The sequence below is a fragment of the Marmota marmota genome, unplaced genomic scaffold (genome assembly GCF_001458135.2).
Source record: "Marmota marmota marmota unplaced genomic scaffold, marMar, whole genome shotgun sequence".
Lineage (NCBI taxonomy): Eukaryota > Metazoa > Chordata > Mammalia > Rodentia > Sciuridae > Marmota > Marmota marmota.
Window position 1 is genome coordinate 7,701,872 of NW_025999982.1, and position 8,765 is coordinate 7,710,636.

The following is an 8,765-nucleotide window of genomic DNA, read 5'->3' on the forward strand; positions in this document are numbered from 1 at the left end:
GAGGGGTTCTTTGTGCTGCTTCTTCTTCTTCTTCTTCTTCTTCTTCTTCTTCTTCTTCTTCTTCTTCTTCTTCTTTATTTGGTACAGGGGGTTGAACTCAGGGGCACTCGACCACTGAACCACATTCCCAGCCCTATTTTTGTTTTTTATTTAGAGACAGGGTCTCACTGAGTTGCTTAGGGCCTCACCATTGCTGAAGCTGGCTTTGAACTCGTGATCTTCCTGCTTCAGCCTCCTGAGCCACTGGGATTCTTTTTCTTCTTTTAAGGAAGGTAAGAAAGGTCTTCACTCTAGAGTCCCAAACCACAGATATACAGCAGTAAAACAAGCCTAATAGGTGCTTATGACCTCCACCCCCATGTGTGAAAACCTGTGCTCATGAACATTTAACACAGAGAAGGATGCGTTAAGTACGCAAATGTCCTGTGCTCTTCTGAGGGCATTCGGGGTGAGTTTTATCTGTGTATGATGTGTACACACAGCTGAGGAGACCAGTTGCTGGGAACTTTCCAAAAGGAATGAATGGGATGAAACAGTCTGCCAACTTACCGAGTGGTAATTAAGAACAGATTCTTAACATCATCACTTCACCATTTTTAAGATATTTTCCTTCAAAAGACAAAACCAATGAATGACGAAACATGTCACGCTTCTCCTGGAGTCCCTCAGTCTTCCAAAAGTCCCTGTTCAATTGCACACACACATATATGGCAGCCCAAGACACACCTACCTGAACATTGTGAACAGTGTCGGATGATTTTTCAATGGAGAAAAGGGTGTGTGTGTGTGGGGGGATGTGTGTGTGTGTGTGTGTGTTGCCCATCTTCACCCCCAATATAGTTCTCAGGAAGATTTCTTTCTTTTAAATATCCCCCAATACAATTTCATCCTGAAAATGACTGGATAAAATATAATTTTGTGTATGATCATGATAGTGCAAGATTCTGGTTCCAGAAATAACAAAAATAAGCAGCTCTGTCTACTAGTGGGTATGGCCTTCCCCACCCTGGGGACCATGGACTCTGATCATGGACTGTGTGTGCAGGGGTGTCAGGAAGGATTCCACCCCCTTCCCTGCCCACTCAAGCACTCTGCTTACTGCCTGGTATTCCTTCCCACATCTGGCCAGGTGTGGCACATTGGGTCAGAGTTTGCCTTCCTGGCCTCTGAAGGGGGCCACATACCAGATTAGACACACGCGTGGCCTGCCTCACTGTGGGGGTGGAGATAGAGGGCTGCCGCCAAGCTGTCCCAGGATTGTGTGTCTTGTGGTTAAACACTTAGGGCTCTGACGTAGGCAAGGCAGCAGAGCTGACCCTCAAAGCCACTGCAAACAACCTGAGAAGGCCTCTCAAAAATGCAGTCCCTTGCCTCCAAAGGAGATGGTCTGTAAGGGGGGCAATTTTCCAATCGCTGCCTATTTGGTGTGGTCATGTCTGAGCCAGGGGAGATTTCTTAACTCTGGGCAAAGAGATTTGCAGAAAACAGGATGCCAGGAACCTGAGGAATTAAATGTTAATGTTAAGTGCATTCTTGGTATTAACAAACAGAGGAATGGTGTGTGTTGGGGGTGGGGAGGAGGTGGAGATAGGAAGTGGGGAAGAGAGGAAAAGGTATTTAAGAATAGTGGACATCTGTAAGGTGCAGATATCCCATCATTTAATCCTCACTCTAGCACCATGGATTGATTCTCCTATTAATCAGTATCTTTCAGGGAAGCTAAATGATACCCTTAGCTGCAAGAATCAGAGCTGGGATTAAAATGAGGATTTTCCAAAGCCATATTCTGAGGCCTTTCTACTACACTTCGAGACGAGAGATTAAAATATCTTCAAGCCGCTGTAACATCTACTTCATGTCCTGCTAAAAGGCACATTGTAGGAAGAAATTGTAGCAGCTATGGGCTTTCTCTCTCTTTGGGTGTCCTTGGAAGTGACTGTTCGATAATAGACGATGAGGAGTCCTATCCTAAAAAAATGAGGATTATTTACTTTATTGTTAGTGAGAAAAGCATGATCACTCTATGATCAGACCCATGCTCAGAACACCTGATGAATGATGTGTCTGTGCTAAACTGGGTCCAGTTCAGAACAAACTTCTGCCTTCTATGTATTAATAGCATCCTTGATAATGGAGTTCACCCTCTCCCTGAGCAGAGCACCCTGGGGGGTCAACAGTCCAAGTGGTGTTAAATGTTAGTCTTATCTGAGAAAACACTTTCACAGGAACATCTAAGATAATGTTGGGCTCAATATCTGGGTACCTCGGCCCAGTCAAGTTGACACATGAAATTAATCATTGCAGACAGTGAGCTTTAGAAAGTTACTTGCCATGCTTTAGGTCACACAGCAGTGAGTGGTAGGGCTGGAGATTCAGCCGAGGTCTCCTATTCTAACATTTGATTCCCTTTACCGTTGCCCATAGCCCACATAAGTCAATCGGGCCAAAGCATATGTTATTCATGGAGAGCATCATATTGGTTAGATGACATATTCTTGGCATTCTCTTTAGTCTTTCCTGAGTGTTGCTATGGCTCAAGCGTAGACTAGGAGCTCTACCCTCAGCAAGTAAGCAAGGAGGAGGCTTTGTGAAGCCTGAGATAGTCTGTGCTTTGGAAGTACGTGTTGGCCTTTGGAATCTGTGTCAAGGTCACTGAGCTGTTTGAGGACACTGCACCAAGCAGGCCCACTTTTCCAGATAGGTACTGTGCTATACACTGTCTCCTTATATTGTTCAGGGAATAGTCTTGGAATATACAAGTGAAGAAAGATGGAAGCCCATACCTGGTGGTCCTGAGAATAAGAGCGACCCCCACCTATGTTAGGGCTCTCTGTTAGGGTTGGGGTGGAGGGTGAATAGATGACCTTAGAGACGACTCTTTCAGACTTACCAACCTCAAAAACAGCTCCATAGTGCTGAGAGGCACATAGTTCACAAAATCCTCTGTCTTACTGAGTAAGAGCACCTAGTCACGGATGGGGATGACTCATCTGTGTTCTACGACTCCTCAGCCTCTCTTCTTCTCTTCCCCTGTTCCCATCCTTGTCACACCCCTGAACTGCCACCTTTAAATCTGTGACCCTACCTCACCTCTTCTTTAATTCTATTCGCTCTCACTTCAACTGGACTGAAGTCACTCATTCCCACTTATTCTGTTGCTGTTAATTTCTATCAGTTCAACTATGTTTCCTCTAATTCCTGGACAATTCGAGTGGTGGAATTAGAGTGCAGAAGTGATTTCCTAGGGAGGCTGGTTGCACTATAGCTCCTGATAAATACAAGTGGGTCTTTCATAAAACCCTCTTGTGCCTCAGAAACTTTTCTGTGTCCTTTTTCTTTACAATAATAATTAATAGATCTCATTTATTTAATACACTGGTAAAGTCAGACAATAAGCAGTCGGAATAAAAGGATTAAAGTTGAGAGGGAAATGGTGATAGGAGTACAGACTTATGTACAGAGCTAATGGTTGCCTTTCTCAGTCACTGAGCATATGGTGGCATTAAAGAGAAAGGGTGAGATCACTAGAGGAAATCTGTGATGCTCGGGAAAGGGCTGGCTGCTGACAGAACCCTGGGGACATTGACCTCGGAGAAGAAGAGAAACTAGGAGGAGAAGTGCATAAGGGATGGAGGGATGGGCTGATGTCCAGGAGACAGGGGAGTGCTTGCAGAAAGGGAAGGTCTCTGCATTCCAAAGATGTGAGAATGAGGAATGTCAAGATCGGAGTCACCTAAAAGTCCAAGTGATTTTAGAGCAGCTGCAGGGATTTAGGGCAGGATGTCAGAGGGTTGCTGGGGAAAGCAGGGGCTTAGGAGAGAAAGGGAACTGGACTTAATTGTGAGTGGACTGTGACACTTTTAAGTTCTAGAATTTACTTGCAATTGGTTTTATCTTGGTTGAATTAAATTGAATTTACAATGAGTTGGGAGGAATGAGGATCCTTCATTGAGGTTTTTTTGGTGTGTGTGTGTGTGTGTGTGTGTGTGTGTGTTATTGAAGATGTTGCAGAAGATACACAGATTTGGAGTAAGAAAACTAGATTCGGGTCCAAGTTCCCTCATTTGCTGACTGTGTTGTCTTGGGTAAGACTCTTATCACAGATCCCTTTCCTTACAACAACAACAAAAGAGTGAACCAAAGATGTGAGGTTCAGAGAAGACATATATGAACAAGTTTTGGAAACTATAAAGAATTAAGCAAGTGCAAGTCATCATGTTAAAGACCACTGTCACATTGGTAAGCCAATGCTCAGTAACTGTTCCAATATTTTGGTGAATTGATGAGAGTATCAGGTAAGATTACATTTGGCCATAAATGGCAGAAGCCTCAAGGATAACAAACATGCAGGGGTTTCTTTTTCTTATAGAACAAGAAGTCTGAAGAAGGTGGAGCCACTTATGGATGTCGTCTAGTGTTCAATCTCCTACTTTCCTGAAAATGGCTTTTGTTCTCAAGGTTGCAAGACGGCTGCCTCATGACCAAGAATCATATCTATACTCCAGGGGAGAAGAAAGGGGACAAGGAGGAATAAGAAACTTTAAAGAGCTGAAGGCGCATGCCACTTGAATTTGACCTTTTCTAAAAAAGTTTTGTGGCAGCTCCTCCTGCCTTCCTCATTCTAATCTCACTGGTCAGAATGGGGTCTCCTAGCTGTCCCTGGATACAGGGGGATCTGTAGTGGTGAAAACTGCAGATTTCCAGCTTCTGTACTCCAGGACGGCAAGGGAGAAGGGGCTTGCCAATGGAGTTCTGGAAACCAATTCACATGTCTGCTGCAAGGCAGAACTCACTTTGCCAATGGAGCCCTGTCTTGAGGGAGAAGATGGGGGAACAGTGAGATATGATGCTCAGGAGAACAACCCAACAGTGACCAAACAGCAGAGCTCTGGGGCCTTCCATGGTCAGATCAAAACAGTTTGGCTAATCCCAAGACTTGGCTCCTTCTGACAAGCAGCCCTAACCAGCTGCAAATGAAAGGGTGAACACATCCTAAGTCCTGGGGTCTCTCCTGTACTGTAGCTGGGGTTAAGGAACATCTCTACTTCCACACCATTCAGCAACAGAAGGTTCACAAAAGTTGTGCTTTAATGATGATTCTCACTTATCCTTGCCTCATCTCATTAATTCGGGGGACTATATATCCATACAGTTTTGTTATCTACCTGGATAAATAATTTGCATATCATGTGTTCCATTTTAAAGTTCATTCTCCAATCCTTGGGAGCCTCGAAGAATAAAACATACTGGAGGATGGCCCCTAAACTAAGCCATTTCCTCTAGCTCCTTCAGCAGGCTGGAGAAATAACTACTGAATTCCAGACCCAAATGCCCAGAAGATTCTGTACAAGTCACCATGGTGATGGAAAGGGAGGTCTTTTAGAGTGGGACTCCTGAGTGTGGGGGAAATGGGAGAAGATCAAGGACTCACCAGGAGGTGAGTGCTGGCAATCACGGAGGAGACGGTTGCTTTTGACTGAGATCATTTCCAGTCCAGTCAAGGAGATGGACCACAATCACATTTTTTTAAAAAAATTAAACGTAATTTTTAGAAGTATGAATAAGAGCTATTGTAAAAGGCTCCAACTATGTATATAAAGCAATGAAGTAAGATGAATTGAGTGGCACACAGTTGGAAAAGCTATACAGAAGCAGGGAGTGTGGAATATAATTTAATAAAAATAAACTTTTAATATATATATATACACACATACTCCCAAAAAAGAAATGGAAAAGTTGTTAGGGTGTGGACCAGGGCTTCTAATTAGCTGCTGGACGGTGCCTGATCCCTCTCCTCTCTTGCCGGGCACTTTCTTGGGACATATTGTTCCAGAAGGGGCACTTTGGTGCAGAGAGGGGATTTCCCCTCCTGTTCAGCTGGGTTCCCACCAGCCTTTTGCCCGCCGCCCAGGGCAGGAGCAGAGGAGAACCCCACCATGCAGGTGACCACTTTTGCCTCCTTGACTCTGACATGCTTCCTACCAGGGGGAACCCTGAAAAGGCTCCTTGCCCAAGTGGGGAACAGCTACCCTTATTGTGTGCCTCGCCCTGCCTGCTGCTCTCTCCCTCTCTCCCTCCTCTCCGTTCTGTTCTAAAAGTGTGAAAATTACAAATCCCAGAGAACTGCAATCAGAACTCTACCTAGGGAAAATTCAGAGTATCCTTGCCATAAATATCCTGCTCCAAGGCGCCTGACGTCAGAGCGGGGCGGGCGGGCGGCGCGAGGCCGGGCGGGAGGGAGCGCCGGGGCTCCTCTGGAGTACAGTCGAGGACAGAGCGAGCTGCGGCGGAGAGCCGAGCGGCCGCCCTGCTGGGGACCCGAGCTGCGGAGCCGCGACGCGCCATGGGGGCCTCGGGGTAGGTGTCGCGCCGCGCTCCGGTGCCGGTGGCCTGGAGGCATCGCCACGCTTTCCGCCCTTCACTTTTGGACTGCGGAGCGCGCACTGGAGAGCAGCACCTCCGCGGGCCGGTTGTTTTGTTTCTCTCTCCAAAGTGTTTGCAGGAGCACGGACACTGGAGCGGGCTCCCGGGGCCTGTGTCTGCCCATGTGTGTATGGGTGTGATTGGGCGTGTTTGCATTGGGCTTGTGTGAGTCTGTGCGGGCACATCTGGACACAGGAAATGTCTTTGGAAAACTTTAAAAAATTTTTGTGTGTGTGTGTGTGTGTGCGGCTTTGAAATCAGACTCCTACGTTGTTGTCACAAGTGGACAGATATAGACAGTGGCTCCCAAGCTGAAAACTTTTCCGGGGTGGCTTTTCCCGGTCCAGTTTGTGCCTTCATTCCGGTGGACCCCAGTCTTCACAAGCCCCCGGGGTTCCACTTGGAGGCCTTTCCTCTGGTCGGCAAGCAGGGCAGCCCAAGCAGGGGCTGAGGTTCTTGTTCTAAGGGCAATGGGACTGGGCCACCAAGGAGCATCCCCAGAAAGGGAATCTCTGGGATGCTTGGCACCTGTGACTGGAGCCTGACCTCAGGCCAGGTTGTGGTCCTGACCTCTCCAGCAATGGGTCTCTGACTTAACTGGGAAAGGAAGGATCTGGTCTGGTGGCAGGTAAATTGTAAGGAGGATGCGGAGGATGGAGGAGGTGGTGGTGGCCCCAGGTTGTGGCCCTGTGTCCAGCTCTGCCCCAGAACCTGGAGCAGGGTAACATTTCTGCCACATGTGCCCTTGGTGGCGTGAGCTCCAGGTTCTCCTAGAGTGCTTGGTGTGGTCCCCCAAACAAGATGCAAACTACTAACATAAAGAGATGTGTCTGTGCTGTGGGATGGAGGAAGGGGGGCAGCGAGGGAGAGCGAGAGAGATTTTTATCAAAATTGAACACAGATTGCTGAGGTCTGGGCTTGATTTAACTCTTCGCTGTCTGCCGTGGCCACTTCTCTACAGTTGTGTGGTGGATTCAGAAAGTTCCCTGGAGGGTGGCAAGGAAAAATCACACCTCTTCAGGAAAGAGTCCCCGGAGATTTTCCTGGAAGCCCACAGAGGAATGAAAACAACTTCCCATCTTTAAAATATTTCAAGTTTTGTGTTTACTGACTTCTGAGTTTGGTGTCAGTTTCTTGGATTTCCGTTTTCCCCCAGGACCTAGATGGGGAACAGCGTTCAACTAGGGCAGTGAGGCAAGGGGCTGTGGGTGGCAGGGACTAGTGGGCTCTGGATTGCACAGCGCAGGACACACTGCGTTTCGGTAGCTGGGACCCAGGAGCAAGTGACCGCAAGAGAGCTTGGATTGTCAGCTTGTCTCTCGCCAGGTCTCTGGTTTTGTAGTTTGCAGTGGGAGCCAACCTACAGCATTTGGGTGGGAGGAAGATTACTGGACTCTCCCTATGTCCTAGAAAAAACGAGAGAATGAAGGGACACGGGGAGGAAATCTGGAAATAAAAACAGACCCACAGGAAGTTGAGATTTGGGAAGGATTTTAGAAATTATACAAATTGAACCCCAGGGAAGTGCCATAAAAGACAGAGCAGGCAGCAATGTCAGACATGGACTCGTTTAACTTCAGGCGTGTGTCGCCCACTGGAGTGTGGGGAAGAAGGAAATCATCCCGTGGACCATGTAAACAAGAGTGCGTGTAAACAGGGGCCGCCGGGTCCCCACGAGATGACAGCACGCACATGACTGCGTGGTGATTGGCATGGCTTCAGGCTTAGAGGCATCAATGGCCCATTTCTTCATCTGGTCTGGGAACTTCATCCCACCCCCATTTCTTCCTCTAAAAAAACAACTGTGCTATTATTGTCTTGCTCCCTGGTAGCTGCACACTCTGGCCCCTAACTTCTAGCCAGTTTTTAGGACTTTCCCTCTGGATCTTTGGATGCTGAGGGAATACTTGTGCCCCCATCAGGACAAAAAGGGGAGAGAAAATTCTCCTGAGCCTTAGGGCTCAGGAAGGGGGAGGCTGTGAGGGCAGGACCAGTAGTTGGAAGCCGGTAGATGTTTTTGCCTTTGGAGGGTGATGGGGGGTGGTTGAAATACTACTGCTCTCTGTGAGAACATCCCTCCCGGTCCATCTTCTTCCCAATTCCCTGTCTTCGATGTTTTTTGACTTAACATTGTCCTCATTACTGAACAAGTTTGGATCCAGGGAAAGGAATGAAGATAAAGGCTAAGGTGGCCTCCTAGGGGAACAGATAGTGAGGGTTGTGAGGCTTTCTTCTTTAATTTTAGTAGAGCCAATGGAAGTAACAAGTTGAACTGTTCTCATTTGTTCCCATTATTAAAAAAAAAAAATAGAAGACTAAATACCCCGGGGCGGGGTGGGTGG

At 47.2% G+C, this 8,765-nt stretch overlaps 1 protein-coding gene across 1 annotated transcript in view; it reads left to right on the plus strand.

Annotated features, from left to right (window-relative positions):
* The first annotated feature begins 6,217 nt into the window (after positions 1-6,217).
* The window catches only part of Daam2 (dishevelled associated activator of morphogenesis 2), a 106,605-nt gene continuing 104,057 nt past the window's right edge, over positions 6,218-8,765 (plus strand). Inside the window, 1 exon segment of the mRNA XM_015487686.2 lies at positions 6,218-6,357. The gene's annotated coding sequence lies outside the window, so the exon portion shown is untranslated.